At 37.5% G+C, this 14,912-nt stretch overlaps 1 protein-coding gene across 6 annotated transcripts in view; it reads left to right on the plus strand.

The window, feature by feature from the left end:
• Positions 1–14,912, plus strand: part of TENM3 (teneurin transmembrane protein 3) — a 2,742,616-nt gene that overhangs the window by 1,360,418 nt on the left and 1,367,286 nt on the right. The gene's annotated exons all lie outside the window — the stretch shown is intronic.

Consider the following 14,912-nt stretch of genomic DNA (forward strand, 5'->3'; position numbering starts at 1 on the left):
TTTGAAATGCTCCTCCAAGCGCCCATGATCTACATCTAACTGGCACATTTATTTCAAACTGATTCCAGCCCCAAATTTATTCTCACTTCAGCTTGTGGATAGTGAACAGATAACCTTATCTAATGAATCCTAGATAGCATATTGAAAAGCAGAGACACTACTTTGCCAACAAAGGTCCATCTAGTCAAGGCTATAGTTTTTCCAGTGGTCATGTATGGATATGAGAGTTGGACTGTGAACAAAGCTGAGCACCGAAGAATTGATGCTTTTGAACTGTAGTGTTGGAGAAGACTCTTGAGAGTCCCTTGGACTGCAAGGAGATCCAACCAGTCCATTCTAAAGATCAGCCCTGGGTGTTCTTTGGAAGGAATGATGCTAAAGCTGAAACTCCAGTGCTTTGGCCACCTCATGTGAAGTGTTGACTCACTGGAAAAGATTCTGATGCTGGGAGGGATTGGGGGCAGGAGGCGAAGGGCACGACAGAGGATGAGATGGCTGGATGGCATCACTGACTCGATGGACGTGAGTTTGAGTGAACTCTGGGAGATGGTGATGGGCAGGGAGGCCTGGTGTGCTGCGATTCATGGAGTTGCAAAGAGTCGGACACGACTGAGCGACTGAACTGAACTGAACTGAATGAATCCCATATCTATAACCCCTGAAACAGAACTCGGATCAAAGTAGGTGCTAAATATTAGCTTAATGTAAAATGATAGGAAGAAGGAACCTAGTATGCGTTGCTAAAAGACATGTTGTTATTTGTCTTCTGGAAGCAGTGTTGGGGTGGGAAGCAGGTGCAGGAAGGAGACAGCCTGTTAATCTAAACTGAGTGAGGAGAGAGAACACCCTTTGCTTCATCCATTGCAAGTGATGTATTCTGGTGCACTTGGCTGGGAGAAAGGATAATTATGAATTACAAGCATCCATCTTAGAAATGATGAAAGTTCTAGCATCCCCCCATCATGCCCGCTGAGCAGAGGTCTTAATCTGGCAATATTTCAAATATGATAAAAAGATGTTTGAATAACATTTTGGCAAAGGTTTATAAAACATTAAATCCCATAGAAACATATTTGAAAGACCTAGTTTTTCAAAGTTTAATGATTGGATTATTTTTAAATGAATCACTTTTTAAGATGTCATGCCCAACAGGAAGCCAACCATGTGAGCAAAACTTCAGTCTTATGAAATTATAATTAAATTAAATCGTATCTGGTAGCTTACATGCAATATGTATTACAGTGGTGCTGATCATATGGAACAAAACATTATCAGCTACAAAGAGGTATAATTAGCTTATTCTTGCAATATATAGTCACTTAAATTTAAAAATATATAAACAGGAAAGAAAAGCTAAAAAATCTGAAGTACCAAATTTAATTTAATTTTTTAATATTAATGACCAGGTTGTCCTAACAAGCTGGTTTACTATAGAAATTAGCAAATGGCTATCCTTATATAATGATGGCCAGGAGAAAAGCAAGTAGCATTGACTAAGCACTTCTCTTCTGAAAAATCCTATAGACGCTGCATGTGTCATATCTCATTTAACTGTCATTCACTATTGTCCTCAATTTTCATACGGTTTAAAAATATGATGCCAAGAAAGAATGACCTGGTGCAAAACAGCTATTAAGTGGCAGATCTGAGGTCTGAATGCTGTCAGATGACAAAGCCAATATTTTGATCACTGACATACAAAGTGTCAATTCATCCTTGGATTGTCTAGAAAGTCCTGGATGAATTAGCTTATTCATTGCAAGTTCTTAACCGATTTGTTCTGATCTTGACATAACACAGATAAGCCACTTAAGAGTTTAAAACCAAGGAGTGAACAAATGATTTATGAGGTCTTAGAAAATGTGGCAGAACAGCTTGAATAAGTTTTGTCAAAATTTGTCATTTTCCTTTGATAGTTTTTAGACTGACAAAGCAGGAGTCAGAATTCTAAGCTAGAATAACAAAGCTTAATAATAATAAACTCATGAGCAAGATGGCGAATTGGGAGCAAGATGGTGGAACAGATAGGCAAAACTGGTGCTGAGATTATATTATCATCAAATAATTATCTTGACGAATGAAGGCTATAGATTGTGTGAATGATAGATTTTAGAGTGGGACTTAAAATGCATTGTTCAAAATTTTCTGTTTAAAATATCTTGGAAAGTATTTTGAATAAATAATATATTTGAGATATTTAACTCTAGAAAATAGATTAAAAGGCTTTAATCACCAACTATGCTTTTTATGAATAATTAAGAAATTTAATTTAGAACTCCTCACAGCATGGTATAGATGTTTTGCTAAGAATACAAGTCTGTATAGCGCACTTCTTGCATTCAGTTCAGTTCAGTTCAGTCGCTCAGTTGTGTCTGACTCTTTGTGACCCCATGAATCACAGCACGCCAGGCCTCCCTGTCCATCACCAACTCCTGGAGTTCACTCAAACTCATGTCCATCGAGTCGGTGATGCCACCCAGCCATCTCATCCTCTGTCAGCCCCTTCTCCTCTTGCCCCCAATCCCTCTCAGCATCAGAGTCTTTTCCAATGAATCAACTCTTCGCATGAGGTGGCCAAAGTATGTAGGCATAATTTATTTCTGGTTTAAATATTCACTGGAGCTTCCCTGGTGGCTCAGATGGTAAAGAATCTGCCTGCCAATGCAGGAGACACAAGAGACGTGGGTTTGATTTCTGAGTTGAGAAGATCCCCTGGAGTAGGAAATGGCAACCCACTCCAGTATTCTTGCGTGGAGAATTCCACGGAGAGAGGAGCCTGGAGGGCTACAGTCCATGCGGTCGTAAAGAGTCAGACACAACTGAGCAACTCGGTACATACCCACACAGTAAGGGAGTGCTCTTCTTTGGATCAAGTCCCTAAGTGTTGGGAGTTTCTCGGTCACTTAATCGGTGATGAAACAGAACAGGAGGAAAGGAATTAAACCTAATTGGGAAAGTTTATTCAAGGTTTATATTATATAATGTTATATAATAGATGATTTAAAATAGTAAAAGTGGCATTTTAAGATGATTTCTACTAGTTTAAAATTTCTTAATATTGAATAGCTGATAGAAAGGATGGTAAATGTTGATGGGCTTTATAGGAGCTTAAACTTGGTGTGGTAATAATCCTCTGGTAAGCAGCTTATTATGAAAGATACAAGTCAAAAAAAAGGCAGAGCAAACAGAGACATCAATATGTTTGCCTCAAGTTTAGAATTAGTATTTATTTTAAAAGTTTGATTCAATTTCATTATTCTGTCTCCTTGGTAGTCAATTTATTGTTTAGGGCTCTCTCAATTAAACCCTGTCACTTCAGGGGAAGTTCAAGAGAATAGTGCATTATTGATATTACAGAAACAGTTGTCAGTAATCAATACATTTTGAACCACATACAAGGTATATCTTTAAGGATATAATTCATCAAAAACAGGCTTACTGGGGCTCTTCATGCTATTTTCATTGATTTTCCTGTTCTAGGAACACATGGTAGATATTCTGTATGTGACATGAGTTATATTCAAATAAAGAAGCCAGCTACTCAAAAAATGCTCAGTTACAGAGAAAAAAATTAAGGCTAAGGATTCTAAAGAAGAAATAAAATTGAATTTAAGTTGTTATTTTCACATTTGAATATTCCTTTCAGAAGAAGTTAATTAGATAACTTAAAATGTTTTAAAAGATTACACATAAGGAATACCAAATTCTAGGTGTGAATCCTGTTCTTTACTTACTGTGTAAAATAGAGGTAGAAAGGTACTTTTATTTAGTTATTTTATTGCTGCTGCATAACTTTCTTTAAAATGAAGCATAAAATATGCATTGCTTTATGCTGTATGTATTCTACATATTTGTCTGTTACTGTAAATTTTACAACTATTGGAGTTCACACTATGAAAGTATTCTAAGTGAACCCTAGTGTACACCAAGTGATTGACAAAGGGAATAATAACCTTCTAATCTTGCAAACCTGTACTTTCCTTTATAATGTGAGCTTCAAAAATCAAGATAATATATTCTTTTCCATAATTACAAAGAATCTGAAATGAGGGATAGATGAAAGTAACATCTTAAATTATTTGGTAAGATAGAATATTACTGTTCTTCAGAGTAAGGAAGAAAGAGTTGATCTAAAAGTGAGGCTTTTTACACTTAAAGCGGTGGTGGCTTGTTTCCTGAAATCCAGATGTTTTTGTTCAGCCCAAATCTAACCCTAATACCTGCTCAGGTAGCCTGTTATTCTCATTTTTGTATTAGAAAGGCATTGTTTCAAGCTACTTGAGTGAAAGTGCCATGAAGGCATCCCATTTGTGGAAAAACAAGCAGTCTACACACAGCTATGTGTGACAATTGACTCAAACAGCCACTGAGGGCACAGGTACTGTGTGTGTTGCCTCGATGTGGGTCAAACACTGATTTGGGATCTTACTTACAACTTGACCTCTCCACTCTTTCCACATAACACTTCACCAGTCCAACCCATCTGACGCATTGCTCTAGTTAACATTATCTTCAGAAAGATTCTCCTTTCTTTTTGTATGTGTCAGTGATTCAATACTTTTTATTGCTGAGCAGTGTTGTTTATGAATTCATAAATGGAAGGGTACTTAAGCTGGAACCCACATGTATTTTAAATAATTTGACATGAGAACTGGAGAGAGTATTTGTGTGAGTGTATATTTTTATTTTCCATGGGTAAATAGCTAGAAAATGGCATTTCTGTATCTTATTGTATGTATATATTTACTTTTAATTGCCAGATTTGTTGTTGTTGAGTCACTCACTTGTGTCTGACTCTTTGCAACTCCATGGACTGCAGCCGTCAGGCATGCCTGTCTTTCACCATCTCCCAGAGTTTGTTCAAACTCATGTCCATTGAGTCAGGAATGCCACAGAAGCATTTCATCCTCTGTTGTCCCCTTCTCCTCCTGCCTTCAATCTTGGCCAGCATCAGAGTCTTTTCTAATGAGGCAGCTCTTCGCATCAGGTGACCAAAGTATTGGAGTTTCAGTCCTTCTGATGAATATTCAGGGATGATGTCCTTTAGGATTGATTGGTTTGGTCTGCTTACTGTCCAAGGGACTCTCAAGAGTCTTCTCCAACACCACAGTTCAAAGCGTCAATTCTTTGGCACTCAGCCTTCTTTATGGTCCAACTCTCACATTCATACATGACTACTAGAAAACCATAGATTTGACTAGATGGATGTTTGTTGGCAAAGTAATGTCTCTGCTTTTTAATACTCTGTTGGTCATAGCTTTTCTTTCAAGGAGGAAGTATCTTTTAATTTCATGGCTGCAGCCACCATCCACAGTGATTTTGGAGTCCAAGAAAATAAAGTCTGTCACTGTTTGCATTGTTTCCCCATCTATTTGCCATGAAGTGATGGGACTGGATGCCATGATCTTCATTTTTTGAATGCTGGATTTTGAGCCAGCATTTTCACTTTCCTCTTTCACCTTCATCAAGTGTCTCTTTAATTCCTCTTCACTTTCTGCCATAAAGGTGGTGTCATCTGCACATCTGAGGTTATTGATAATTCTCTCCACAATTTTGATTCCAGCTTACGCTTCATCTAGCCCAGCATTCCATATGAGGTACTCTGCCTATAAGTTAAATAAGCAGGATGACAATTTATATACAGCCTTGATGTACTCCTTTCCCAATTTTGAACCAGTACATTGTTCCATGTCTGATTCTACTTGTTGCTTCTTGACCTGCATACAGATCTCTCAGGAGGCAGGTAAGGTGGTCTAGTATTCCCATCTCTTCAAGAATTTTCCACAGTTTGTTGTGATTCACACACTCAAAAGGCTTTAGAGTAGTCAATGAAGCAGAAGTAGATGTTTTTCTGGAATTATCTTGCTTTTTCTATGGTCCAACAGATGTTGGCAGTTTGATCTCTGGTTCCTCTGCCTTTTCTAAAACCAGCTTATATATCTGGAAGTTCACAGTTCATGTACTGTTGAAGCCTGGCTTGGAGAATTTTAAGCATTACTTTGCTAGCATGTGAGATGAGTGCAATTGTGCGGTAGTTTGAGCATTCTTTGGCATTGCCTTTCTTTAGGATTGGAATGAAAATTGACCTTTTCAGTCCTGTGGCCACTGTTGAGTTTTCCAAATTTGCTGACATACTGAGTGCAGCACTTGCACAGCATCATCTTTTAGGATTTGAAATAGCTCAACTGGAATTCCATCACCTCCATTAGCTTTGTTCGTAGTAATACTTCCTAACACCCACTTGACTTTTCACTCCAGGATTGCTGACTCTAGGTGACTGATTACATCATCATTGTTATCTAGGTTTTTAAGACCTTTTCTGTATAGTTCTTCTGTGTATTCTTGCCACCTCTTCTTAATATTTCCTGCTGTGTTAGGTCCATACCATTTCTGTCCTTTATTGAGCCCATCTTTGCATGGAATGTTCCCTTGGTGTCTCTAATATTCTTGAAGAGATCTCTAATATTTCTCATTCTATTTTTTCCTCTATTTCTCTGCATTGTTACTTTGGAAGGCTTTATCTCTCCTTGCTATTTATGGAAGTCTGTATTCAGATGCATATATCTTTTTTCCTTTGCCTTTTGCATCTCTTCTTTTCTCAGCTATTTGTAAGGCCTCAACCATTTTTCCTTTTTGCATTTCTTTTTCTTGGAGATGGTTTTGATCACTGCCTCCTGTACAATGTTATGAATCTCCATCCATAGTTCTTCAGGCACTCTATTAGATCTAGTTGCCAAACAATTTTTCAGATATTGTTGTTGTCTAGTCACTCATTCGTGTCCAACTCTTAAGTGACTCCATGGACTGTAGCCAGCCATGCTGTACTGTCCAGGGGATTTCCCAGGCAAAAGTACTGGAGTGGGTTGTCATTTTCTCGTCTAGTGGATCTTCCCAACCCAGGGATCAAATGAGCATCTCCTGCATTTGGCATGTGGATTCTTTATCACTGAGCCACCAGGGAAGCCCTTTCCAAATACAATACTTTGCATTTGCACGAGCAATGTAAGAGACTTTCATCCACCTCACCTTTGCACCAAAACTTGGTATGTCATTTCTCTTAACTTTAGCCACTCTCTAAAATAAGTACTAATATCTCATGGTGATCTTAATTTGCATATTTCTAATAAGTAATGGCATGTAATATTTTATGTGCTATATTGGTTATTGGAATATCTTATTTTGTCACCCACCAGAGCCCTTGGCCTTTCTTAATCAATAGAAATTGATGAAACCAGGCAAGAAATTCAGGCAAGACTTTACTGGGGCCCCTACTGCAGCACAGTAGGTGATTCAGACAGTAAAGTATCTGCCTGCAATGCAGGAGACCTGGGTTTGATTCCTATGTCTGGAGAATCCCCTGAAAAAGGGAATGGCACCTCATTCTAGTATTCCCGCCTGGGAAATCCCATGGACGGAAGGGCCTTGCAGGCTACAGACTACAATCCATGAGGTTGCAAAGATCAGACACGACTGAGTAACTAATACACAAAACTGAAGCAGGGGTGAGCGAAAACAAGTAACAGGTTCTCTTGCTTGCCGCCCAAGTTGGGAGGTGAACTGGTTCCTCATATGGAGTGATGGTAGGGGTGTGCCCAGGAGTCAGGCTAGAGGGGTGGCTGAGGTGCTTTGCCCACTTCTTTGGTGGTAGTAAGTACAGGGGCAGGCACAGTACCTTGCTTTTGCTTCTGACCTGTAGTTTTTGCTCCCAGCTCTTCAGAGGTGGCATTTGGGTTTTTTATCTTTTTATGTTTTGTTATCTAGTTTGTCCCAACTGCACACACACACACAGACACACACACACACAGACACACACACACACAGACACACACACACACAATTATCTTTAGTTCTTTATTTGTTATTGTTGAGTTGCTCAGTCATGTCCAACTCTTTGCAACCCCATGGACTGCAGCATACCAGACTTCCCTGTCTTTCACCATTTCCTGGAGTTTGCTCAAGCCCATGTCCATTATGGAGAAGGAAATGGGACTCCAGTATTCTTGCCTGGAGAATCCCATTGACAAAGGAGCCTGGCAGGCTACATACAGTCCATGAGGTCTCAAAGAGTCACACATGACTGAGCAACTCTCACTCACTCACTCACTCATGTCCGTTAAGTCAGTGATGCCATCCAACCATCTCATCCTCTGTCTCCCACTTCTCCTCCTGCCCTCAATCTTTCCCAGCATCAGAGTCTTTTAAAAGATCAGGTGACCAAAGAATTGGAGCTTCAGCATCAGTCCTTCCAATGAATATTCAGGGTTGATTTCCTTTAGGATTGACTGGTTTGGTCTCCTTGCTGTCCAAGGAAGTTTCTTTGTATTTTGTTGGTTGAGGAGACATTTGTCAGGTGCAAGCACTGCTGCCAAGGATTTGAGGTCCCAGCCTGTCTCAGTTTTATGAAATTTCTCTCTGTTCAAATCTTTTGTCCCTTTAAAAATAGTTATCTTATTATTGGGTACCTTGTGCATTCCAAATAAATTTATCAGATGTCTGTTCTGTGAACATTTTTCCCACTGCTAGCCTTGCCTTTATATTTTCTTAATGGTATCTTTTGAAGTGCACAAGTTTTAAATTTTGATTAGGTATAGTTTATCATTTTGTCTGTGTGTCCTGTTTAAGAAATCTTTGTCTAATCTAAGGTAAAAATATTTTCACTTGTGCTTTCTCTTAGAAGTTACATAATTTGGGGGCTTTTATGCAGATTTCTGATTCAAGTTACTTGATTTATATGGTACAAGATAAGAGTCAGTGTTTTTACCTATGGATACCCAATTGTTCCTGTACCTTGTGTTGAAAAATACTTCCATTCCTCACTGAATTACCTGAGATGCCACCAAAAATCAATTGGCTGTATAAGAATGGGTCTATTTGTAGACTATCTATTCTGTTCCATCGATCTTTGTATCTGTTTTTATGCCAATATTACATATTGTCTTAATTACTGTAGCTTTATAGTATGTCTTAAAGTCAGGTCATATAGATCTTCCATATTTGTTTTTTTGGAAAATTATGTTGGTCATCTGTAATACCCTTCCAATTGCCCTATAAATTTTAGAATCAAACTTTAAACCTGAAAGCCTATTGGAATGTTGTTTGGAGTCACATTGTAAACATAAATCAATATGGACAGAATTGACTCCTCAACAATATGATGTCTCCTAATTCCTATTCATTTATTTGGGTCTTCTATTAGCAATGTTTTGTAGTTTCAGAGTAAAGATCTTGGACATATTTTTTTAAAAAATTATCTCTGCATATTACTTGATACTGATGTTATTTTAAATGACCCAATAATAAAGTTCCACTTATATTTGTTGCTAATATGTAGAAATACAATTGATACTTGTATTCTGTGACATTGAAACCTCAGATATTCGTTTTGGGAACTATTCTGTATATTCTGTGTGAGTGTGCACTCAGTTGTGTCTAACTCTTTGCAACCGCCATGGACTGTAGCCCACCAGGGTCTTCTGTACATGGACTTTTCTAGGCAAGAATACCAGAGTGGGTTGCTATTTCCTACTCCAGGGGATCTTTCTGATCCAGGGATCAAACCCACGACTCTTGTGTCTCCAGCATTGGCAGGCAGATTCTTTACCAAATGCACTACTTGGGAAGTATATTCCATAGGATAATTAAATAGATAATCATTCCACCTGTGAGTTGAGTGAGTTTTAGTTCCTGTTTCATATCTTGGACATTCAGTACAAATTTGAATACAGATGAAGAAGTAGACAATGATGCCTTGTTACTGAACTTAGAAAACACTCTCTCATTCACCTAAAGTAATTGATATGTAGGTTTGCTATAGACAGCCAATATTTGAGTGTTGCTTTGTTGGTACAATCTGACAACCACTGGCTTTTAATCAGTATATGTACATACGGTTTATGTAATTGATATGTAGGTTTGCTATAGATAGCACATATTTGGGTGTTGCTTTTTTGTACAATCTGACAACCACTGGCTTTTAATCAGTATATGTATATACGGTTTATGTATATATTGTATTTATATTTTTATACTTTTAAAATATATATTTATATATTTATATTTAATGTCATTGTTGAAATGATAGGTGAAAAGGTCCCACTTTGCTATATTTTCCCAATTAGCCAGAAGTGTTTGCTTCCTTTTATCTTTTTTCCCCTGCCTTACTTTAGTTTAAATGAGTATTTTTAGTATAATATTTTATCTCTGCCATTGGCTTATTAGCTGTAGCCCGTTCTTATTCTGTTTTTTGTTTGTTTGTTTAGAAGTTGCTCTAGGGCTTACAATACACACCTCTACATTATCACAGACAGCTTTCAGCCACCTTCTACCAGTTCGCATATTATGTGAGGAACTTGCAACATTGCTCCTCATCCCCTCCCTCCTGTCCGTTGTGCTAACGCCGTCATACATTTCACTTCTGCATGTGCTATAAACTCTGCAACATATCATTACTATTTTATTTTGGAGAGGCAGCTATCTTCTAGTTTTATTTTCCCATGCGCCTTCACCTCTCTGTACATCTAAATTTCTGTCATTTACCCTTTTCCATTTGTTTGATAAGCATCCTTTACTATAATTTGTGGTGCATATCTGCTGGTGATGAATCTTCTTGGGCTTTATTTGGAGAAAAGGCTTTTTTTTACCAATGCTTGAAAAATATTTTCACTAGATATAGAAGTCTATGTTGGCTTTTACTCTAGCCCTCTGTAATTTAAAAATATTGCTCTTTTTTTTTTCTTTTATCATCTGTGTTACAAAGTCTACTACCGTTCTTATCTTTCTTACTCTACATCTAATATGTCTTTTATTCTGGGTACTTTTAAGCTTTTTTTTTTTTTTTTTAATAATCATTGATGTTCAGCAGTTTGGATATAGTGTTCCTTGGTGTGGTTTTATTTGCATTTGTTTTGTTTGAAACTTATTGAACTTTGATATGAAGTTTTCTTATTTATTTAAACATTTTCTTATTTTATTCTCTTTCTTGTTTAGAACTTCATTACACCTATGTTAAACAGCTTGTTGTCATTTTGCAGTTACTGGTCCTCTGTTGATTTTTTTTTTCCTCTCCGTCTTTTTTCTATGCTTTATTTTGTGGGATTTTTTTCTTTTTTTTTTTCTTTTTTTTTTTTCTTTTTGTCCCCATTTCCTTTTGGAATATTTCTATGTCTGTGTTTTCAGTTAATGATCTTTTTCTATTCGGCATACTACAATCTATTGATCTTCTCTATTATATGTTTCATGTCAGTCTCTTTTCTTTCATTTTTATAAGTTCCATTTCAATTTCTTTTTTATGTCTTTCATATTTTTCCTCATTATGTCTGCCTGCTCATCAACATCCTTAAGTATATGGAGCATATTCATTGCTGCTTCAATGCTTCTTCTGTCTAATCCTACCTTCTCACTTGTCTTTGTTAATTCAGTTGCTTGGTTTTTCTTCTAATCATGACTCACAATTACCTGCTTATTTGTCTGCCAACTAATCATGGGTTGGATACTAGATATGAAGATTACATTTTTGAATTCTGGATTTTGTTGTATTCCTTTATAGCAAAAGTATTAGATGGACTTTGTTCTGGAACACAGTTATGTTACTTGGAGTCAGTTTGATCCTTTTCTGTATTTGCTTTTAAGGTTTGTTAGGGAGGGTCCAGTATTCTTGCCTGGAGAATCCCAGGGATGAGGAACCCTGGTGGGCTGCCGTCTATGGGGCTGCACAGAGTCGGACACGACTGAAGCGACCTAGCAGCAGCAGCAGCAGCAGGGAGGGTCCAAAGCAACTTTAAATAAGACTAATAGCCACAGTATTAAAATGATGTCCCATTTGAGAAGTCTATAGAATTCTCCATGTATCATGATGTCTTTCCACTCTAGCTGATGGTAACACAAGCTCTTCTCAGCTCCGAGTGATCTCTAGGAATTTCTATTGCTGGTACTGCAGCTTCCCTGTGGTTCTTTCCCCACCTTTGTATAGTTTTCTCTCATGAACAAATTAAAGATTCAAGGGGCCCATCTGCAGTTGATTTTTTTTTTTTTAATTGTAGCCATTCAGGTGGGTTTGAAGTTGTATCTAATCTAAGGTGATATCTAGTAGGTATCTGAAAAGTGAAGTGTTGGTTGCTCAGTTGTGTTTGACTCTTGTGACCCCATGGTCTGTCCATGGAATTCTCCAGGCAAGAATACTGGAGTGGGTTGCCATTCCATTCTCTGGGGGATCTTCTGGATCCAGGGATCTATCTTGTGATACTGTTTTTTTGATTTGCTTGACTATAGACATTAAGTGTTTTCTCATGTGCTTATTGGACATCTATACACACATACACACACACACACATATATGCACATTTTTGAGAACAGTTTATTCAAATTATTTGCCCAATATTTACCTTTATTTCCCCATCATTGAGTTGTAAGAGTTCTTTCCAAACTAGATAAAATTCCTTTAACAGATATATAATTTGCAAATATTTAATCTTAATCTGTAGGTTGTCTTTTCATTTTCTTGATGGCTTTATTTGAAACATAATTTTTTTTAATTTAAATTTATTTATTTTTATTAGAGGCTAATTACTTTACAATATTGTATTGGTTTTGCGATATATCAACATGAATCCACCATGGATGTATTTTGACAAATCCAATCTATTTTTTTAGTCACTTGTGGTTTTGGTGTCATATCTAAGAAATTATTGTCTAATCCACAGCTAAGCAAATTTTCTCCTATGTTTACTTGTGGATGTTTTATAGCTTTAACCCTTACGTTAGTGACTATAATTTATTTTGTATAAATTTCCATATATGGTCTAAAGTAAGGGCCCAACTCTTTAAAGATACTTTTCTAAGAAATGACTTGCACCCATCTCTTTTAAACATTATTTTCCATTATCATATTCTTTAATCAAGTAAAGACATAGATGTGTAGAGAGAAAAAGAAAACTTAAGACAAGCTGGGTCAATTCATATACTTATTACAAATTAGTTTTTCACTTAGATACATAAACTGACTAAGGCATTCCTCAGATGGTGATCAACTGAGCATTTTGTTGCCCAGGATTGTAAAAAAGCAAAGAGCACCCCTACATAGACATCTTGCTGTTCATTCGCTAAGTTGTGTCCGACAGCAACCCCATGGACTGCAGCACTCAGGATTCCCTGTTCTTCACGGTCTCCTGGAGTTTGCTCAGATTCATGTCCATTGAGTTGGTAATGCCATCCAACCATCTCATCCTCTGTTCCCCACTTCTCCTCCTGCCATCAATCTTTCCCAGCATCAGGGTCTTTTCCGATGAGTCAGTTCTTTGCATCTGGTGGCCAAAATGTTAGAGCTTCAGCTTCAGCATCAGTCCTTCCAGTGAATAATTAGGGTTGGTTTCTTTTTGGATTGATTTGTTTGCTCTCCTTGCAGTCCAACGGACTCTGAAGGGCTTCTCCAGCACCACAGTTCAAGAGTATCAATTCTTCGGCATTCAGCCTTCTTTATGATGCAAGTTAGACAGTATCTCTTATCAGCTCTTCTTAAGCTTCTCTTATCTAAAAATATCATTCCAAGGAGATAACACAGATGAATCCACACTCCCTCAAATAAATAAATTTTAAGGTGTATGAATACATACATTTATATATGCTGTATTTATTTTCCAACAGAATTGTACACTCTATAAAATTTGTGCTTTAAAAAGTAAGATTTTATAGACACGTATTTAAATGGTTCGCAGGATTGACACATCCAAGAACCTCAGAATACTCAGAATAGTCCTGAAGCTTCACTTTCCGCTACCATGGGCATTTTCATTGGGCACCAAAAGGGGGCAGGTTTAGATGAGAAATAACTAGAACTACACATCACATCACAGAGTGGAAGACTGAGCCACAGAAGACGGACTTAAGTCCTCCTGTGACACTGGGCCTCTTGCTTTTTTGGGGGAATGACGTTTTTCCCTTCTAAAATGCCTTGGTATCAACTCCCCAACTGATTCCATACTTGACTTTTAAATGGTGAATCAGAGACAGCCTACATGCCATGACTTACTCCAAGCAGTCATGTTCTTGACATCCGCTTAGCCAGCGGGAGGCCCGTGCCATGTAAGAAGGCTGAGTCTCATGGAATTTAAGGGCACTGTTGTAAGAAAACTGTATGCTACAGTGTGATCGCACCATGCTGCATGAGCCGCCTACACTTTTCAGGAACTGATTGTGTGTATGCAGTTTATTCCTTGTGAATCCATTATTTTAACACCAGAAATCCTTGGGAAGGTAGAAGAAAGAACACATTGCAGTCAGATTGCAATGACTATGTAAGCGGTTTAAAGTCATTTCACTTGTTTTAGATGAGAAAAACAAACCCTACAAAGAAAAACAAAACTACAGTTATGCAGTTTATGCATTTGATGTGGCTTTCTGATTTCATGCTTGAGACTGAACATGATATTATACTTTTTAACGTTGATGTTTAGGGAAACAACTGCTTGAAATGTGAAATAACAGCCCCCAAATCTTTACAGGTTGAAGTGTAATATTCCTCTCCAATTTTTTTCTAGTTTTTAATCACGGAAAAGTTGAGCGTGTTAGCACAATGCCTTTATTCTATGCAAGTCTTTTGTGATATCCTTACTCATGTGGTAGGAGCTCCTTGCTGCATCTCTCAAAGTATTTAATTGGTGTTGTCTTAGATCTTAGGAAAAGATAATAATGTCCCTGTATCTGAATAAACTAGATATAGTCAGAGTTTTCCTTCAGCCTTCTTTAGTTAAAAATTTAGAACTTTATTCTACTTGACAACGGGCAACTAGCAATATTTTTAATGGTATAGAGTTACGTTTCCATCTTTTGGAACACTAGTTGCTGTTCAGTGACTCAGTCGTGTCCGACTCTCAGTGATCCCATGAAGCAGCATTCCAGGTTTCCCTGTCCTTCACTAT

The sequence above is a fragment of the Bos indicus genome, chromosome 27 (assembly GCF_029378745.1).
Source record: "Bos indicus isolate NIAB-ARS_2022 breed Sahiwal x Tharparkar chromosome 27, NIAB-ARS_B.indTharparkar_mat_pri_1.0, whole genome shotgun sequence".
Classification (NCBI taxonomy): Eukaryota; Metazoa; Chordata; class Mammalia; order Artiodactyla; family Bovidae; genus Bos; species Bos indicus.